Here is a 22086-nt window from a genome sequence, read left to right on the forward strand (position 1 = left end):
AAAGGAACTCTCCAGGAATACAAAATACAACAGTCAGTCTGTCTGCAATCTCTTAATTGACTTCTGTATGAATTCACCCAATGTTTACTTAACAGCAGTCTCTTCATTGGCCACTGTAAGAACCCAGTGTTTACCTAACAGCAATTAGATTTTGTAGTCTTGGAAAGACATACCTCAGTTTTTTTGCAGATGAATATTACATTGTGTTTTACATGGCACCATGTTCCTATCCTAAGACAGTGTGTCCACTATCTTAGTGCGAGCAGTGCCATTACACTGGAAGTATCACACTGCGAAAAAAAAATGGGAGAAAAAAGGCATATAGTCATTTACAATCAATAGAAAACTCCCCTAATGACAGAAGGTACTGGTTTCACTATGTCTACAACCTCTTAATTGATCTTAGCAATCATACTTGTCAAAAAAGAAAGAAAACCATTATTATCTGGACAGGAGATTCATACTTGGTAACACAATGTATTATTTTGCTGCTAAGGTTGGATTGTGTCCCATTAAAGCCACAAGGTTTAATAAGTAAACAGACTCAGTTGTATCCAGCAATAACAACCCGCATGTATAATAATGCCTTTAACATAGGGGAAACACCCCAAAGTGCTCACAGCAGCATACTCAGACAAAAATGTGAGGGGATTGTGACTGTGTGCATTTAAGGCTGCAGGTCTGACCATTAAGTGATGGACCCTTTTCTTTTGTGAAAGACTTTTTGATATAAATCTGGGGATTTGATAGGGTAAGTACTGTGAGGATGTTTCCACTTGTGGGAGTGACTAGAACCAGGGGGCCCACCTTAAGAATAAGAGCTTTACCCTTTAAGAAGGTTATGAGGAGAAATTTTTACCCTCAAAGAGTCGTTAGCATGTGGAGTTCTCTTCCCCAGAGAGCAGTAGAGGCTGGGTCATTGAATTTATTCAAGGCAGCGTTAGACAGATTTTTGATAGCAAGGGTGTCGAAGGTTATGGGGGAGTGGAGGTAGACGGCAAAGTGGATTTGAGACCACGGCCAGATCAGCCATGACCTTATTGAATGGTGGAGCAGGCTTGAAGGGCTGAAAGGCTTTCTCCTGCTCCTAAGTCCTATGTTCTTATGTCTTATGTTTAGGATATGACTTCAATGAAAAGGGAAATCGGTCAGGGTGTATAACAAGTGGCAGATGCACTACCGTTTTGTGCCCTACCAAAGCTGAATTATACCCTCATGGTGGATAATGTATTGTTCACATATGAAACAAAATATTTGTTTATACGAGCCCAGAGGGTGAGCCAAACACCAATTGTTTGCTCTAGGATGGTGTATTCTGGAAATGTAAAAGGTTAAAAAAAAAATTGGTATAATAACCCAATAATGTTGGCTTTCATCAAAGGAAATGCTTTGGGATGCTTATTGCAGCAGAAAACGTAACTTTCCTGTGAATTATTTAAGTGTTTATGATTGACAGAAAGACTAGTGTTCATATAGAGTCCGCAGTTTGTAAGCCCTGTCCCACTGCACGCTCTCACTCCTTCTCTCACTCCAAAATGCAATAATATCTGAGAATTTTTCACCAACGGAAAGTAAAAGTAAATGTTATTAAAGCAGTCCCGTGTTTATTTACTGTTCCAGATAGGTAGAAATCGAGACAAAGGGAGTGGAATCATTATCAGTGGGACTGTGATAATTATTTATTTATTGAACAAAAGTATAACCAATCAAAAAACACAATTCGGCATTGCTAGAGAAATCTCTTACAAAGCAGTGCTAAAAGACCTGGCAGCTGCTCTGTCCAATATTGTCAGGCGCCAGGATCCAAAATGCTAAGTGGAGGTATCGAACCCCAACTTGGTGCATTTGGTGGTGCATTGTGGACTTCAAAAGAAGGTAGGAGATGAAAAGCTAACTATTTTCCTATGTCTTATGTTTAGTATATGACTTCAACGAAAAGAGAAATCGGTCAGGATGTATAACAAGTGGTAGATCCACTACCATTTTGTGCCCTACCAAAGCTGATGGTGCGTAATCTATTGTAAGGCATATATAAGTAGAAAAAAAAAATTGGATTTATATGGTGAATGTTTAAGGACATCCAAAGCAGCTCACAGCCAATGAGATACTATTGCAGTGTCTACAGATGTCACTAATGTAACATAGGAAATCTGGCAGAAATTTTGCATGTAGCAACCAATAATTAGACATATCACTTGATATTTTGTTTGTGATCTTGGTTGAGGTATAAATGTTGGCCAGGATAACGTTTGTATATTTTCCTTAAATAATGCTTTAAATAACATTTCTCTGTGGCTGTGAAAGCTGGACGGTAGGCAACCAAATGATCAAAAGACTCAAAGCCTTTGAAATTTGGGCATACAGAGGAATGCTTGGAATATCTTGGAAAGAGAGTGAAGATTGAGAATGTCCCAGGGAGAATGAAATCCGGAAGAGTATATTATCAAAATCCAAAAATTAAGTTATTTTGGCCACTTGATAAGGCGCGATAATATACCAGGAACACTGCTTGAGGGTGACATCAGTGGTAAAAGGAGCCGATGAAGACCAAGTTTCTTGGACAAGCGGCATCAAGGAATGGGCAAACATGAGTTATCAGGAGGCAGTGAGGAATGCTTACAGCAGAAGCGACTGTTGCAATAGTACATCCAACCCTCTGCAAGAGGAAGGAACCTGAGAAAACTGCCATGGGATCTTTTATATCCGCGTGAAGCTGCAGAGAGGACCTCTGACAATGCAGCACACCATCAGTACTGCATTGAAGTTTTGGCTTGCATTTCATGTTCAGATATCTGGAATCTGCAACCTTCTGGTTCAGAAGTGTGTGAGATACTGCTAAAGCACAACTGACATCTCCAATAATCATTTATGATTTTCACAGAAAAATTAAAGTTTTCAAAATTCAGTCTCGCCTATTAGCAAAAGTTCCAGAATACTAAGGCATAAAAATAGAATTTGATTTATTCAATGCTCTTTAATCAGTGGCCTGATGCTCCATTTTCTGGATAAGCTGTTTTATAAGAGCATTGTTAGAACATAGTGTCTCCTCCAACTTACCACACACAACATGTAGAGCAGTCACGCTGCAGATTTCACACTTCAAATTTTGTTACAAGTTCAATTCAATCATAAAAAATAGAGAGCCAGTCACAGCCTTAAACCTGAAGTTTTACAAGTCCTCTCATTGTCTCAGCAGTTTATAAGTAGCTACAATTGCCTGGAATTGCCTAATATGACTAGTGACAAGCTAAATTAATGTAACCATATGTGCAGACTTCAGACAACCCATGAGCAATGCCACAGGAAAACTGCAAGTAGCCCAGAAATTATTTACAAAACTGTGGCGTTATTAAAAATATAGCTGATAAGCTAAGACTTTTTTGAAGCTTGATTTCAATTGGAAGACACGAATGCCATGTAACTTTTTTTAAAGAAAAAAGCCTCAACCCTTACGTTTTAATGTTGATCCTAAGTTACTTGCATCCACATAACTCTGCATTGATGACATTAGAAGCTAAAACCTCAAACTAGAAAAACAAGCTATGGTAAATGCTTTAAGTTAATTACAGTGGAAGAGCTTGATTAGTTCTATGGTTGGACTGTTTATCTCATTATAGTTAAAATGGGCTTGATTTTGTAACTTGTAGTTGAACTGAAATATTACAAATCAAAACAACTCAAACAGCTCATTAAAGTGTATTTTTGGAAAAAAAAAGTAGCTGTCAAATAATTGGAGGGGGCTCCAATAACAGAACATCAACTCAAAGCACAGCTTTTTGTGAAGTCTGCATGATGCACAGTAGTAAGTCCTATTTGAGCATACAGCCTGGCTTATTAAAAGGTGCTGGCTATGAAATGTTATTTTTGATGTGATAGGCTTGCTATAGGTAATCAAAAATGGTTAACACTTGATGGAATTTCCCTCATTTTAAAAGACTGCTGACTACAATCTGCAACATATTGCTTGCCATTCAGATGTAAAAATTGCTTGGATTTACATTGCAGTTGTTTTACTGAGTGGCTACGTTGGACAGTGAATTCTAGTTTGTGCCACCTACTGTCATGTCACAGAAATAGATTGATTATCCAAAGCATGGCTTGCTATGGCCTGCTGAACCCAGTCCAACTTTTTCTTTCACGCACCATTTATTTATAGCAAAGGCACAAAAAAATATTTTGGCAAGTTACCAATGTGGTATATTGCAGCAATTGTTTGGTCAGTTGTATTGAACCTAATTCAGTTCTTTTTCACTGTTTATGTTTTCCCTCCTTATTTCCTGTCCGTTTTTTTTAATTCAATTTTGTCTGCTGTGCCTCATTCACAGGGAGGCTACATCGGTGTGAAGTTATTTTAGTGCAATAATAACAGCTGTTCAAATCTCTTGTGAGTATTTTCAAGTAAAGGGGTTAAAAATGCTTTTGGGTAGGATGATATAGAGAAGGTAGCGTCCTAAATGGGCTGATTGTGTTTGGGACTGGAGAAGCTGAATTATTTTTAATTCTCCATTTACGGAAGGTAATCCTTTAGCTGGCAAGCTTGTTCGTGGGTTGTGGGCGTTGCTGACAAGACCCGCATTTATTGCCCATCCCTAATTGCCTTGAGAAGGTGGTGGTGAGCCACCGCCTTGAATCACTGCGCTCCGTGTAGTATAGCTACATCCACAGTGTTAGGTAGGGAGTTCTAGAATTTTGATGGCAGGCTTTATTCTTCCTGAAGCTTTTACTTTGTGGTTTTTAAGTGCCTTGCTGGGACAGTTCAGAGGGCAGCTAAGAGTCGATACGTTGCTGTAGGCCCGGAATCATTCATAGCCTAGACCAGGTAAGGACGGCAGATTTTATGCCTGAAAGGACATGAGTGAACGAGATGCATTTTACTACAATCTGGTAGCTCCCTGATCACCATTACTGATGCTAGCCTTTTATTCCAAATTTATTTTAGTTAACTGAATTTAATTCCCCAACTGCCAGTTCAGGATCTGAATTTATATCTGCATTATGTCTCCAGGTCATTAGTCCAGGCCTCTGGATTACTAGTCCAGTAATGTAACCACACTGCCACCATACCTGAATGTTACCGTACTGTAGTAAGGAAGGAGTGTCTGGTGGTATCTAGCCATGTTTTGGGTGCATTGCATTATTCTTTTCCCTTTCCTTTAGATAGTATTATTTGTCATCTTTCAATTAGGTGCAGTGGATCAATTTTATGCCGTGCCCATGAGTCCAAACAGCTGTAGCAGTGCTTCATCATCCAGTCTATGAACTTCAATTTCAGGTCTGTTTTCACCAGCACCCTATACCTTTTAGTTTGCGCTAAACAGACTTAATTAAAACAGGCTTAACATCTGGCACAGTAACTGGTTCACAGTTTAAAAAAGAATCAATGGTTCATTTTCTCCTTCAGTTGCCCACACAGCTGCCCTGACTCTCTCAGCATGTTGTGTCGGTGCAAAGTTGTTTCAGTTTTGCGTGAATGCTAAACTTGTGTCACTTGTATCAAGGCTCACATTGACTCTGAAGCAAAGCAGACTGAAAGCACCTTCACCGGGGAGTCCCTGGCCTCATGGTGTGCCCTGTTGGCTTCACTTGTTCCTGCGCCCTTCAGCTCAGAATTGTTTTGCCCCTGTAAATTGCTGGAATTGCGAGCTGGTAACGGTGGAGCGAGGGTAACAGAGCATCTGGCATCTTTCCGAAGGATGGGACCAATGATGTTTCTTCTTAACTGATGAGATCAAAGAATTGAGAAGTAAACAGAGGAAGGACTGAGAAGGAGGGTGCATTAGAGGGGGTGATTTCAATATCAAGCTCGGGTATAGAAAGAAAAGGGGGGAAGATTGGATTGAGAGAGAGAAAAAGGACAAGTAAGAAAAATTTACAATTTTGTCATTTTTAAAGTCCAACAGCAATTCGCTACCTGAAGGAGTGAGATTCCACATGTTTAATCGTTTATTTTCTGGACCAGTGAGGCTGATTGGCAGTCATTAACAATTATAATGCCATTAAAAGGCTATTTATGTGAGGTTAATGGACGATTAATGTGCAAATGGAGCAACTTCATGTAATTTATGGAGAGCTTAAGATCAAGCTACTGTTTTTGCAAAACCAATGATGGAGTGGCGCAAATCGTAAAACAGCATTATAGTGATTCACAGTGCACAGGGTATCTCTTCGTCACCAAAGGTTGCTGGACAATTTGCATATTAACAATGGTGTGCACTGTTCACTCTCTGTTATTTTCCCAGGAAATTCTGGCCCATTTAGCTGCAGCCTTACTATGATTATTGATGGAATATAGCCATAGAATGTATTTATATGTGCATTTGTAACCGTGTTAAAACTTTGCTGTTGATACATTAGCTGACTAATGAAATGATGAATGCTGTAAACTCAGTGATAGATTTGAACTGAATTCACTGACTGAACTTCTTTTGTGTCAAAAAAACCTTGTCAAGTCAACCAGTGGGTTGTGATATTGTGTATACATTTACTAAATGCTGAAACCGTGATTAAAAACAAACTCAAAAAGTTTTAGTCCTATGTTTCCAAAGTATTGTTTTCTCTTATTGCTTTTTTTGTTCCTCCCAGGAGATGGACCTTTTCGGGTGGGGATGTGGGGCCAGGATTGGGGGTGGGGGGGAGGGAGTTGGGCACAGTGGTGGGCAGGCAGCGGGTAGGATTGAGAAAGAAGTAAGGAAGGAAGAACTGTTTAGTGATAATAGTCTGGCCATTATAGTATGGGGCAGGCTTGATGGGCCAGCTTGCCATCTTGTGCCCCTCAGTTTTGTATACTGGCAGTTTTCGTTTCTTAGCCAAACAAGACTTTGTTGGTCCAACATTGTGGTGAAGTGTTTTACACAGTACAGTAACCAGTTAATGTTTTCTGGAAAAAGTCTGACTCTTGATTACTAGTAAATATTTGCTTTCTATTGGGTCAGTTGAGCATTTTTGTGTTTGAAATATACGTGCACTAAATTAGTTCTACATTTTGGAAATAAGAGCATTTTTTAAAAATAGTAGCAATTTAAGTTTAAGCACCTTTTGCTGGAAGGGCTGTCTACTCTGTTTAATGGAAGTAGGAAAACGTATAAAGTAGCTCAGTCTGAGACATGACTGGAAAATTCCACTAGCCAGCCAGTTAGGGGTGAATGACTTTCCAGCTAAAAAACAAAGCAACCCTTGCAGCTTGCGAGAAATTTTGGTGTGTTTTTATTCTTTCATTAGTCCTTTGTGACTTAATTTTTTTTTCTCTGTATCTGATTTTTTTGTGACCTATTACAACTGTCCACCATGAATGACAAATATATCCCTTTGTCTGTGCCAAACATGTGTTTTATTAATTCATTTTTATATTATCTTGTTTAAAGTTCATAATCGTGGTTACTTTTACAACTTGGAAGTTACTTTAGTTGAGTTTTTAAAAAGTCCCACTGATCTCAGTACTGATTACAGTGCTTGAATGGTTAAGTACTGGTGCAGTGAAAGTCATGCATGCCATTAGATGTTATAGATGCATTCAAGCTTAAACCAATTGAATTCTTCCATCACTGGTTCACTGGAATGCTAGTCCTCCAATATGTCAAAATTTGGATGTAACCCAGGAGCTAGAGAAGAATGTAAGCTTTTATGTATTGAAAAATATTTAGCCTTGCTAGTGGGAAGGAATAAGTAAAAGACTGTGTTTATGAACTTACTTTAACTCTTTAAGCAGAGATAAAGCTATGGATTTGATATAACCTAAAAAACAAAGTTAATAAAAATAAGCCTGTGCATGAAAGTAATTCTCCAATCTCAAGTGAATTTAAAAACCCTCCATGATTGCTAGTGTTACTGCTGTAATGATAGCTCACACAAGCAAACCAAACCAAACATCAGTATATATTTATGCACAAACAATTCCAGAATTGATTTTAAAAAGGCACTTCAGCTGGGCGAGCTGATAGAATAAAACAAAACATCTCACCAGGTACAGTGAATTCCGGGCATTCTTTTACTTGCTTGAAAGACCGTCTTAACTTGCTATAGCCTGGAGTACTTGGGAGTTAGGGAACTCTAGTAGTTGTGAAAGCATTGCTATGAATCTCATTATTCAGGTATTCCCAATTTTAAAATTTAACAACAAAGAATTTGGATACATTTTGCAGATCAGTGTTGCTGACAAAGCAGCTATTGTGATCTGAAAATTCAGAAATTTTAGATTGTGGCACTCATATAAACAAGGTTGCCTCCATAGAATCAATGTAATTTTCTTTAATTGTTAAGGCCAAGTCTAACTCTGCAGTCTTGTCTCACTGTTGCATTTGGTTTAAAATAATTATTTTTAATTACAGAATTGTTAAGCATGTACTATTTTTATCCCATATATACTTAAATGTGTTTGGTCTTCAGTCTCTTTGTAACCTGTCTTTACTCAAGGTGCGCTTTTTATCAGAAACTTTTTTTCCCCCAGCAAAGTCGATAAAGTTGTTGCGGACTGATTCTTTTTTGGAGTGGGGTGCAAGTGAGCAGGAAGTGTTGTGTTGCCAGCTCATACCACTCTTGCCTTGAGGAACGTAGAAGACTGTCCCTGCTTGTTTTAACACGTTAACTAAACAGTTTATTCACTTAAGAATAGATGTATTAATGCTATGCTAACAACAATTGAAGCACCGTAACCTAAAAGGCTACGGACCAAGAACTGGAAAGTGAAATTTGGCTGATAAACTCTATTTTTGCTGTCACAGACACGATGGACCGAATAGTCTCCTCTGTGCTGTAAATTTCTATGATTCTATGAACCAGTAGTGATATTTACAATGTTAGAAATTATTAGAAAAAAGAGCGGGTTATTATTCCATGTGTGCCTGAATTTTCTTTTTAAACTTTGAAGTTTAGAAATTAGGCTACACATAATTGCAGCTGATGGACAACAGCAATAGCACAAGGTCTCCTCTTCTAACTGGCTTGCACAAGAAATGTCCAGATAAAGAGGTCAGTTGGCCTACCTAAGCTCATCCATTCAGAATAAATATAAGCTTACATCATGTCATGTACCTTTATGCTGTCAATACCTTACTTTGAAAACTATTGAAAATAATGATTACTCTTTGTATGAAGAAGTTATTCCTAATATTTAAACAAAATTGATTGATTAGCGGATTTAACCGATTTCCCCCCTCCCTTCCATTATTATGGCGCAGCTTAAAGTTGTTTAATACAGGTAGGAATTATAAGGCCGAACCCTTAAGTGCATCAACGGGCATAGGGATCTGGGTGTACAGGTCCACAGGTCACTGAAAATGGCAACGCAGGTGGATAAGGTAGTCAGCAAGGCATATGGCATGCTTGCCTTCATCGGCAGGGGTATTGAGTATAAAAGCTGGGAAGTCATGCTGCAGCTGTATAGAACCTTGGTTAGGCCACATTTGGAATATTGTGTGCAATTCTGGTCGCCACATTACCAGAAGGATATGGAGGCGTTGGAGAGGGTGCAGAGGAGGTTTACCAGGATGCTGCCTGGTCTGGAGGTTAATAGCAATGAGGAGAGGTTGGAGAAACTCAGATTGTTCTCACTAGAGCGACAGAGATTGAGGGGCAACTTGATAGAAGTTTACAAAATTATGAGTGGCATGGACAGAGTAGATAGTCAGAAGCTTTTTCCCAGGGTGGAAGAGTCAATTACTAGGAGACATAGATTTAAGGTGAGAGGAGAAATCTTTAGAGGAGATGTGCGGGGTAGGTTTTTTACGCAGAGGGTAGTGAATGTCTGGAATTCGCTGCCAGAGGAGGTGGTGGAAGCAGGTACGATGGTGGTGTTTAAGAGGCAGCTTGACAAATACATGAATAGGATGGGGATAGAGGGATACGGACCCCGGAAGTGCAAAATGTTTTAGTTTGACAGGCAATATGATCGGCGCAGGCTTGGAGGGCCAAAGGGCCTCTTCCTGTGCTATACTTTTCTTTGTTCCTCTGATTTATCTTAACTAAGCTGTTATGTATTTTGAATACATTGGCTCTCAGTTACTCCCTTTCAAGGTTAAAGAGCCACTGCTTTCCCAATCCTTTGGAAGTAGGAATCTATCCTGTACGTCTTCTCTGCACCACCCTCGTGGCTTGGTTGTTTCTTTTATGTCTTGGTGACCAGAACTTATTCTTTTCTCATCCTTGGAAATGATTAGTTAAAATGTTTTGGTGGTCTTGTTTGTTAATTAATGTTGGGCATGAGACCCTACTCTTTGAATAGCACTATGGAATCTTTTGCATCCACCTGTTTTATCCAAGTGACAGCACCTATGGCAGTGCAGCACTTCCTTGGTACTGCACCAAAGTACCAGGCTGGATTATATGCTCAAGGCTCAAAGTGGGACTTGAATCCATGTCCTGCTGCCTTGGAATTGAAATTTCTACCGCTGAGCCATGATAGCACTTTCAGAAGATGGATAAGAGCTAATGCTATCAAAGAATGAGAGCAAATCACTTTCAAAGGAAAATAATGTTAAGTATAATATGAGAAATTGAATCTTAATTTTAAAATCTAGTTTTTGGAATTTAAGACCTGACTATGGCACCAGGTGGCTAGGTTACTAGATGAGTAACTTAGAAATATCCAATGATGTATGCATTTAAATTTATTTTTTAATTCGCACAAATGTCATGCCATGAGGCAAACTGATATGTGTGTGAGAGAAAGCATCTATGTACTGTTATATTGGGACAAATTAGTGGTCCAACATGAGGTGGATGTTAATGGCTGCTTTTTTTCTTTTTTATCAATTCAATCAGTCACAGCCACTGCTCTAAATCACAGAAATGGAACTCAAAATAAAAAGTCAGGTTTTCTATAGTTTGAACTTCCAGAAACTACCTTGTACTGAGCAGAAAGATCTCATGGCATTACAGTTTCAAATGAGTTGGTATCGTGGTATTTCGTTCATGCAAGATGATCTTGTGGACTATTGGGGATGATTTGCTCCAGGAGAACTGAATGTTTTGCTTGTAAATTACCTCCAATTGCCACTGAATAAGTAATTGAGTTGTAAGCTACTCTATTAATACATTTATTTTTAACTGGACAAACTGTTTAATTAAGGAATGAATTTTAATTTATAAAAAATAAGAGAATGTAGTGTTTGATTGGAATTTATTATAATTGCATCCAACAAAATGAGCAATACTATTTTAAATAATCTATGCTAGGTCGCAGTTAGTGGCACATGGTGAACAGTCTATATTATGGAATAGTAGGATGCTAGCTCATGGCTTTCCCACTCTGCATTCATGAGCTAGTTGGACTATGGTGCTTTTCTAGGGGGAAAGAGAGTCACTTTGTTGATCTAGTGCATCTATTTATTGAGGCAGGGGGGTGTGAATGTGAATGTGAATGTAGGTATGCAAGGGTGGGAGATCTATATTTCATTTTGAACTTGTCCCAAATGGTCAGAAAAATCTCAGTTAACTTAACTGATTATGGAAATTAAATGCTTTGATTTACTACCCTCCATTCTGGCTTTGAGTTTGAAGCTTGTTAAAAGATGAGTATTATATAGGCTTAGGTAATCTATAAGAAGAGCTATGCTGTACAGATTCTGTACACTTGGCAGAGCAAGCTTGTAAACAACGAACCAGGATTTTACATCCGTTCTCTATACACCAATAAATGGAAATTAAATTTATTCGAGAAATAGCAAGTGAAAATAAAAGCAAAGCGGCTGATTAAGAAAGGATTAGTAAACATATAAAGGTAGAGTGTACCAGAGTCATTCAGAAAGTTTACAGAATCAAGATGGGTGGATCACATTAAGATACAGATAAGCTTTGACCTAACTGAATGGCAGAGCAGGCTCAAAGGACTGATGGCTCAGTCATGTTCTTATATTCTTAGCTGGTCCAAGGTTCGCTTCCTGCTATGTGCCAAGTTAGCTCAGTTCAGCCAGTATGACTATACTTAGCCATATCCATGGCACCTTTCAGCTCAGGAGCGGGAACCCAGCTGAGCGTCGTCCTCTATTCTGATTGATGTCCAGTGAGCCCCTGACAGAAAGTTTATGCATTTGGTTGACCTGCTTACTTGTGATGCCCGTCACAATCGTGCAGCTTGCGAATGCTCACTGTTCTGACTTGTATCTAAAGATTAGTCCAGATCATCTTTGCCCGATTCTGGAGGGCATCCAGCACCCACAGAACTCTCTTCCAGCAGGATTTGACATGTTTCAGAGAGGAGCTAATGAGGATGTGGCAGGGAGGGAATAAAAAAGCATCAGTAGAAAGTTGACTAAAAGCAGAAATTAGTGAAGAGAGATGCTAAATCTGACAGTGCCATCCACAAGAGCAAGTTATAACACTGTCTCTATCAGATCAGAGCATGCATATGTTTATTTTCTCAGGACAGATGTTCATTTGAACCTAAAGTAAATTACTCCAACAGCTCATCATGGCCTTTGGGGGCAATCAATTACTAGAAGTTGAAGCTGGAGTTTTGCAAGAACCAAAAGGATTTATTGAAAGGTTTGAAAGTTCTCAAGCAGCAGGGTGTTCCCAGCTTGTGGCTGAGTGGTTTGGAGTGACCTTTTGGAAAGGGTCATGCTAAAATATGGCAGAAATACACAGATAATGAGTTACTAATTTAAACAAATTAGCTATTTAAAGAAATCTGAGCTATTTGATACACCCAGAGGAATATATTTAGTTTAATTGGCCCAATAAGCAGTACAGAGATGATTTTTATTCTTTGTGATGAGAGAGCATTATAATTATTAAATTACCATAATACGTTAATTTAAAATGGCCATTTTTATTCCAAAGTTACAAATTTTTAAACCCTAGAGCAAAAGTTTAATTTTTTTTTGCCCAGGAACAAATAAAATCAAACTCCTAAAATGCAAAGCTTTTTATGAAGAATAAAATGATGAGAACAATAAAAATAACTTGCATTTTATTGCTTTTAACATAGTACATGCCACAAGATGCTTCTCGGAGAAGAAACAGATGTTGAGTAGCATTAAGTAGTACAGTAATTGCCAGCATGCTGGGTTTTGAGGTTTTTAAAGGAGGAAGAGAGATGTAACAAGATTGAGGGGTTTGCAGAGGGATTTTAGGGAGAAGTGCAAAGGCAGTTTGTAGAATGTGTTATCGATGGAGGGACAGAACAGGTCAGAGTCTAAGAACCATGGGTAGGGATGTAGGCTTGGAAGCAGAGTGGAGCCTTGGTAATAGACGAGATATGGTGTTTGAACGAGGAGTAGGTAGAATGAGCCCTAAAAAGAAGGTAAAACACAAAATATCAAAGAGTACTTAGTCTATATGGGTGTTAGAATTTGGCTCTGTAAATGTGGCAGACTGCATTATAAGAATATGAACATACATAGAATGCAAAATGAACTCTGCTTGTGCCATGGGGAGTTTCATATTACCAAGCTTTTGGAAATGTACAGCCAAGGACCTAGAAGTGAGAAGAGTGAATCACCTCAAGGAATCGGGTTTGATTCAAAATTTTATTGAAATAGTGCCACTATCACAGAAGCAACGTATTTCCCTCAATCAGTTTTAATTTTGCACAGTTCACTTGAATTGTAATAGTTACGGCTCAGAAAGCAATCTGAACATTGCTTTATATTTTTTCAATTAACTGCCAAATTGACTGAATTGATAGATTCTTGTCTTGTTAAATTCTGTTTGATAGCACTCCTGTGCAAGGCCTTGGGCTATGCTACTAAAGCTGCTATATAAGTCTGAGTTGTTATTGTTACTGTCTTGAGTCTCAAGGTTGAGAGTTTGGCTTCATTTAAGAACTTGTACTGATACTTCAGTGTAATGCTGACGGAGTGTTGCATAGCCAGAGGTAGATTTGGGTGGATGGCACTACTTGAGAGTGGGAACTTGTCTTGGTATTGGGCCAACATTCTTCCTTGAACCAGCACCACCAAAAACTCATTCATTTTTTTATTTGTGAAATCTTGCTATGTACAAGTTGGTCACCACGTTTGCCTACATAGCAATAATTATTTTTTCATTGGACGTGAAGTTCTTTGGGATATTCTGATAAGGTGTCACGTCAACGCATTTGGCTCTTCAGATTTGGACCTTTTGAATAAGATGTTTCAGGTGTGTGACATTGGTAATGTTTTCGTTCTGCCAAGCTTGAATTCCAAGCAAGACAAGAATAATCCAAATTCATTCTTTGATAGTTGAACACCTCCTTCATTTTAAGGAGGATATATATTTTGTATTTGGATCTACAGTGGCTTGAATATTACTGTAATATTTTTTTCTGAGCCGAGAAGTGACTTTCAGAAAGCCTGACTTTATTAATTTCTTTTTGAATCTTTAGGCTACTGTGCTTCAAACCGCATTCCTGAAATGACATAGAAGCAGTCATGTAAATGAGGCAGAAAGAAACTGAGAAAGTGTAGCAGCCACAGTGATGAGTACTAGAAAATGGGCCAAACAAATTCTGTCTGTCCCAGATGAATTTCTTTGGCATAGCTGAGCTGTCTCAAAATCAGTGAAGGTTCCCACTGTTTGGATTACATAAAATGTGTCTTTAAAAGCTTGGCATTCATTTCATTTTGTTAAACTTGTGACTGGGAGTCACAAATGGCATAGTACCTCCTTGGTGCCAGAGGCTGAAAGATATCACAGAGTTGTTATGCTGCGGAAGGAGGCCTTTCGGCCCATCATGTCTGCACTGGCTCTCCAAATGAGCATTATGACTCAGTGCCATTCTGCTGCCTTTTCCCTGTAACCCTGCACATTGTTTCTATTTAAATTTATCATCTACTGCTCTCTTGAATGCCTCGATTGAACCTGTCTCCACCACACTCCCAGGCAGTGCATTCCAGACCCGAGCCATTCGCGGTGTGAAAATTTTTTTCTCACATCGCATTTGCTTCTTTTGCAAATCACTGTAAATCTGTGCCCGCTCATTCTCGTTCCTTTCACGAGTGGGAACAGTTTCTCCCTGTCTATTCTGTCCAGCTCCCTCATGATTTTGAATACCTCTATCAAATCTCCTCTTAGCCTTCTCCTCTCCAAGGAGAACAGCCCCAACATCTCCAATGTATTTTCATAACTTTCGCCATAAATTTCTCATCCCTGGATCCATATTCATAAACCTCTTGTGTGCTCTCCAATGCACTCACGTCCTTCCTAAAGTGTGGCACCCAGAACTGTACACAATATTCCAGCTGAGATCTAACTAACGTTCTATATAAGTTCAGCGTAACCTCCTTGCTCTTGTACTCTGTGCTCCTGTTAATAAAGCCTAGGATGTATGCTTTATTAACTCTCCACCTAACCTGCCACCTTCAATGACTTATGCACAATGACTAGGACCCTCTGCTCCTGCACACTTTTTCGAGTTGTGCCCCTTATTTTATATTGTCTGCCCATGTTCTTCCTACCAAAATGAATCACTTCACACTTGTCCGCATTGAACTTCATCTGCCACCTATCTGTCCACTCCACTAACTTGCCTATGTCCTTTGGAAGTTCTACACTGTCCTCCTCATGGTTTACAATGCTTTCAAGTTTTGTATCATCCATAAACTTTGAATTTTTCCCCTGCATACCAAGATTTAGATCAATAATATATATCAGGAAACACAAGGGTCCCAATACCGACCCCTGGGGAACTCCACTACAAACCTTCCTCTAGCCTGAAAAATATCCATTAACCATTACTCGCTGTTTCCTAGTACTCAGCCAATTTTATATCCACGTTGCTACTGTCCCTTTTATTCCATGAGCTACAACTTTTCTCGTCTGTTGTGCGGCACTCTATCGAATGCCTTTAGAAGTCCATGTATACCACATCAACATCATTACCCTCATCAACCCTCTCTATTACCGCCTCAAAAAACTCCAAGTTAGTTAAACATGATTCTCTCTTAAGAAATTCATGCTGGCTCTTCCTAATCAGCCCACAGTTTTCCATGTGACTATTTATTCTATCACGAGTAATTGTTTCTAGAAGCTTAATGGAGGAAATGGAGGTGTGAAGACGGAGGGGTTTAGGAAAGGAATTGCAGAGTTAGAGCTCAGGCAGGTGAAGGCACGACCACCAGTGGTGAAACAATTAAAATTTGGGATGCTCAGAGAAACAAAATTAAAGACAAACAGCTATCGGAGGATGGTGGGACTGGAGGAGATAGCGAGGGGTCATTTACAGAAGACAGTTCCAAACTTCTCCCACCCTTTGTGTGAAGAAGTGTTTCTTAATGTCACTCTTGAAGGGATTTCAGACTATTGTTAGATTTTTAGACTATGATCCTAGCCCTAGACTCCACAACCAGCAAGAAGTGTTTCTCTCTATCTACCCTATCAGTTTTCATTATTCTCCTCAAAACTTTTATCGAGTTGCCCCTGATCCTTCGAAATTCCAGGAAATACAACACTTGTTTATATCTCCATAGCTATGTCTCTGTCATGTTCAAAGTACTAATGTTACCTTAGTGAGGAGTCAGCTCTGTCATAAATGCTTAAAAAATAATCATCAAACTGATGGAAGGTGTAATCAACAATGCTATCAAGTAACACTTAGTCAGGAATAACCTTCTCACTGATGCTCAGTTTGGGTTCTGCCATGACCACTCAGCTCCTGACTTCATAACAGCCTTTGTCCAAACATGGACAAAAGGGCTGAACTCGAGGGGAGGTGAGAGTGACTGCCCTTGACATCAAGGCAGAATTTGACCAAGTGTGGCATCAAGGAGCCCAAACAAAACTGAAGTCAATGGGAATCAAGGGTGGGGTGGTGGGGGAAAATCTCTCCACTTGTTGGAGTCATACCTAGCACAAAGGAAGAGGGTTGGTGGAGTCCCAGGATATTTCTGCAGGAAAGACTCAGGGCAGCGTCCTAACCCCAACCATCTTCAGCTGCTTCATCAATGAACTTTCTTAGGTTGGAAGTGGGAATATTCTCTTATAATTGCACAATGTTCAGCACCATTCGCAACTCATCACATACTGAAGCAGTCCGTGTTCATATGCAGCAAGACCAGGACAATGTTCAGGGGCTTGGGCTGATAAATGGCAAGTAGTGTCCGCATTACATAAGTGCCAGGCAATGACCATCTCCAACAAGGGAGAACCTAACCATCCCCCCATGACATCTGATGGCATTACCATTGCTGAATCCACTACTATCAACATCCTTGTGGTTACCATTGACCAAAAAGTGAACTGGACCAGCTATATAAATAATGTGACCTGCTCCTGTAGCCAAAAACTGGGAATTTTGAAGTGTGTAACTCACCACCTGATTCCCCAAAGCCTGTCTACCATTTACAAGGTACAGGTCAGGAGTGTGATGGAATGCTCTCCACCTGCCTGGATGAGCGTAGCTCCAACAATACTCAAGAGGCTTGACACCATCTAGGACAAAGCAGCCCCCTTGATTGGCAACCCATCCACCAATTTCAGCATTCGCTCCCTCCACCACCTACACACAATGGCAGTATGTACTATGCACTGCAACAACTCAAATGTTCTTTTGACACCACCTAGAAGGACACTTGGGAGCACAACAACCTTCAAGTTCCTCTCCAAGCCACACACCATCCCAACTTGGAACTGTATCTCTGTTCCTTCACTGGCGCCGAATCAAAATCCTGAAACCCCTTTCCTAACAGCACTGTAGGTCTACCTACAACACATGGACGGTAATGGTTCAAGAAGGTGATTCACCACCGCCTCCTCAAGGGCAATTAGAGATGAGTAGCAAATGCTGGCCTTGTCAGCAATGCCTACATCCCATGAAAGAATAAAATAACATCTAGGATAGAAGGAAGAGAAGCCAAAATTCATGGGCCATGTAGAACGAATGACATGTCTTGTAAAGGGAGTGTAAGTAATTAGGCACTAGTTTTCATAAAAACAGACCTTATGGGTAGCAATCTCTAGATCATTTTCTGTGCCATGCATGACTATTAATATTCTCTCTGAGTCAGAAGAACATGGATTCAAGTCCCATTCCAGAGACATGAGCACCTAACCTAGGCTGACATTCCAGTGCAGTACCAAGGGTGTACTTAGTTATCTTCAGATAAACTGAGTTTAACTAAGGCCTTTATTTATCATAGTGGACATGAAAGACCCCATTCCACTGTTTGAAGAGTAACAGTTGGGTATTCCAAATGTCATGACTGACTTATCCCTAAATCAACATTGTTAAAACAAATTGTCCGGGCATTTATGTAATTGTTGTTTGTGAGACCTTGCTATATGCAAGTTGGCTGCCACATTTGCCCACGTTACAACAGTGACTGCATTTCAGTAATGATTAACTGGCTGTGGAATGCCCTAAGGACGTGATAAGCAAATCGTTCTCTTTAATGTGCTGGACAGATTAAGGAGGGGAAGATTAGGAAGGTCATCGCATGAGTCCAGGGCTGATACTGTGCTGAGGGTTCACTGCCTTGGGGTGTTGTAGCGAGTTCTGGAACAAGGAAAGGTGATACATGTGGGACTGCCTTAAGTTCAACTGAAACAGTGTTAATAACCTTGCAGAAAAGGTAGAGCAGTGAGGGAGTATTTAAATTGATATGCTGAGGGTGGAAAAAGCCCATGCTTGAGATGAGGAGAGCGAGAGAACAAGATTGATAATGCAGTGGGGGTAGAAGGACAATACTTAGCATTTTAAACGTTGCCACTCTCATGGTTCTGGGATCTGATTAGACTTTGACTAACAGGTTCTTGGAAGGTAAAATGGCTTTGGAATCTGATTTGTTTTTTGTTCTCGTGTCATTAAATTTCAGTTATGGTTTGATATTGTGATTTCACAGAACATAGAGAGGTTTTATGGATTTTTACAATGGATATTGGTTTTAAAAATGATGTAACATATATGGCAAGTAAATAGAAGAAAAATTATGTAGAATGTAAAATTGATTCCTTACATGTAATAGTGAAGGTTAATTTGCACATATTTTGAACTGCAGTTGCACTAGAGATCTTTGTATCCATTACCACGATGAAAATCCCTTCAGCAAGGATTAAGAGGAACATTCATTAGTTGTCTTGACTAAATACACTGAATAATTGATTTAAAGTTCCAAAGTAAGGTTTTGGCTCTTTTTCAAAAATATGATGCATTGTAAATTTGAGACTTGCTGCTCCATTGTGTTGTGTTTCAGGTTAAGGTGTCCAAATGAATCTGTTTGTTCTTACAGAAGGCATTTTCAAATGGTTACTGCTGGAGTATATTGAATGGTAAATGTAAGCTATTAAAAGTGTCCTTGTGCTTATAATCGTCCTAATTATGGGTTGAGTCAAATTGCAAAAAATCTTCTTTAATTAATGGAAAATTGTGGAATGCGGTGGATTTTAAATTGTCACTTGGTAGTGCAGAACTTGAGAGTATTGCTGTAAAAAGAGACATGCTGACGAAAGTTTTTAGCCTTGCACTCGTCAATACAGAATTGCAAGAATACCAAATTTCAAAGTGAACAACAATTTATACTGCATTGGCAAAGAGTGCTGATTGATTGGCAAGTGGATCCTGGTCGAGATGATGCCATAGAGAATGAACCAGGCAACAGTTACTCCCAATCTTTTGTTTAAATTCAAACCAGGCAAGTCAACTCTGGCCGAGGTGTTACCATGGGGAATGCCCTAGAGGAACATTGTTCCCAAGCTTTTGTTTAGTTGAGAAAAGGTCAATGCCTGGATATGTTCTTTTTGTTTACAGAGGGTAGGGCCTTGCATGTGAAGGTACGTAGTTTCTAGCAAATGTAAGTGAGCCTCATTGCGAGCCCGACTGATGACCTTAAATTGGTTGCTGGGATTGTTAACTAAGTGCAATCCAATCTCAGAATCACTTCGGATGTTGGACTCTATGTTCTGAGTTTTGCAAGCACGGGTTGATTGAATACGGTCTGTAACAACAGCACTTAGACGAACAACTGAAAGGATGTGCTGTTTGATACAATCCACCAGTCATTTTGACATGTGGCCTACATTTCTGGCATTACACCAGCACTTTAATTCATACACCACATTATCATTTATGTGATAGGCAGAATGTATTTATGGCTTGACGGCATCATCCTGTTAGTGGAGAATACCATTCATGTTGCTACTACGTAGCTGTTCAAATTTTTGAGACAACTCACCCTTCCAGGGTAATTTGAGGTAGACTGGGCATTTCTCAGGGCCGAAAGTGGAGGCCTTAGACCCATTCGTGAGTATGTGTGATTTATACCAAGCAGTGATCTGATCGGGGTAACCATTATCTTGCAGGTAGTTTTGATGTGCCCTATTTCAGCATCAAGCTTGCATGATGATCAAATGGCTTGGATTCTATTTACAAGGTTGTCAATAAGGCCAATCTTCTAGCACGTGGAACTGAAGGAGTCCCAACATGTATATTGAATTTCAGTGCCGTTGTGATGCCAGTTATGTAGGCCATATGTCCCAACGACTGGTGGATTGTATCAACCAGCATGCCTCTTCAGCTTTCACAATAGGCAAAATACAGACCGTACTGAACCAGCCCATGCTTTCAAAACTCAGAACATAGAAACAGGTCTAATGTTGGATTCTGTGACTGGGCAGCACTTACTTAACAATCCGGAGTGTGCTAAGAGTTCCACTAACAGCCAATTCAAGATTATTAGTCAGGCTTGCAATGGGGCTCACTTACGCTTGCTGGCTATCTTCACACAGAGGGCCCTACCCTCTATAAACACAAAGAACATGTCCAGGCATTGCTTCTTTTTCAACTATACAAAAGTTTGTCAGACAACGTCTCCCTTTGGCATTCCCCATGGCAACGCCTCAACCATTCAGAGTCTAATTGCCAACCAATCAGCACCCTTTTCTCATGCAGCATGAATTGTTGTTCCCTTTGAAATTTGGCACCCTTGCGATTCTGTCCTGATGAGTGCAAGATAAAAGCTTCAACACCTTGTCTCTTTTTACAACAATACACAGTGGATTTTATTCTATTTTGTGGTAACTACATGTTAATTTGTGACTGTATCATTCAAAATAATTGCTGCACAAAGCAATTTTTAACTGCAGCCATTATGTGGTGAAAATACTATAGATATTTGGGTAAATATGCTTGAGGGTATTAAAATGCAGTTTTCATTGGTGTTCTATTTGCAAAGTTATATCCAAGTTATACTATTTCAATGACTGTGTTCAGCTCTGGATTAGTTTCTGTACCTCAATCATAAGACGGACTACTGTTGAGCTAAATATAAAGATAGAACTATGGCCAGCATAAGCATGGCAATAGGATGAGCACTTTTAAACTGCTACCCTTTGTTAGAATCCATTATCACGGAGGTTATAGCAGGATACTTAGAAAATCATAATTTGATCAGGGAGAGTCAACATGTTTGTAAAAGGGAAAGTGCGCTTAACTAATTTATTAGAGTTTTTTTGAGGAAGTAACAAGCAAGGTGGATAAAGGGGAATCTGTACTTGGATTTCCAGAAGGCATTTGATAAGGTGCCACATCAAAGATTACTACACAAGACAAGATTATATGGTGTAGGGGATAATATATCAGCATGGATAAAGGATTGGTTAACTAACAGGAAGCAGAGAGTAGGGTTAAATGGGTCTTTTTGGGTTGGCAAGCTGTAACAAGTGGAGTGCCACAGGGATCAGTACTGGGGCCTCAAGTATTTACAATCTACATCAATGACTTGGATGGAGGGGCTGAATAAGAACATAAGAAATAGGAGCAGGAGTAGGCCATTCGTCCTCTCAAGCCTGCCCCGCCATTCAATAAGATCATGGCTGATCTGCCCCAGGCCTCAACTTCTCTTTCGTGCCAGCTCCTTATAGCCTTCAGCTCCCCGATATTTCAAAAACCTCTCTACCTCCTCTTTAAATACTTTCAGTGATCTAGCGTCTACAACTCTCTGGGGTAGAGAATTCCAGACATTCACTACCCTCTGAGAGAAGAAATTCCTTCGCATCTCAGTTTTAAATGAGTGTCCCCTTATTCTGTAACTATGTCCCCTGGATCAAGATTCCCCCACTAGTGGAAACATCTTCTCAACATCTACCCTGTAAAACCCCCTCAGAAGCTTGTACGTTTCAGTAAGATCACCCCTCATTCTTCTAAACTCTAATGAATAAAGGACTAACCTGTTTAGCTTT

General features: G+C 39.6%; 1 protein-coding gene across 2 annotated transcripts in view; it reads left to right on the forward strand.

Annotated features, from left to right (window-relative positions):
- Positions 1-22086, forward strand: part of frs2a (fibroblast growth factor receptor substrate 2a) — a 97168-nt gene that overhangs the window by 7920 nt on the left and 67162 nt on the right. The window contains exon 2 of one of the 2 annotated variants that reach the window (XM_078567895.1): positions 5186-5272. The exons of the other annotated variant lie outside the window; for it this stretch is intronic. The gene's annotated coding sequence lies outside the window, so the exon portion shown is untranslated. The remainder of the gene's footprint in view (positions 1-5185; positions 5273-22086) is intronic. 2 annotated transcript variants of the gene reach the window in all.

This window comes from Cetorhinus maximus, chromosome 22 (assembly GCF_964194155.1).
Source record: "Cetorhinus maximus chromosome 22, sCetMax3.hap1.1, whole genome shotgun sequence".
Classification (NCBI taxonomy): Eukaryota; Metazoa; Chordata; class Chondrichthyes; order Lamniformes; family Cetorhinidae; genus Cetorhinus; species Cetorhinus maximus.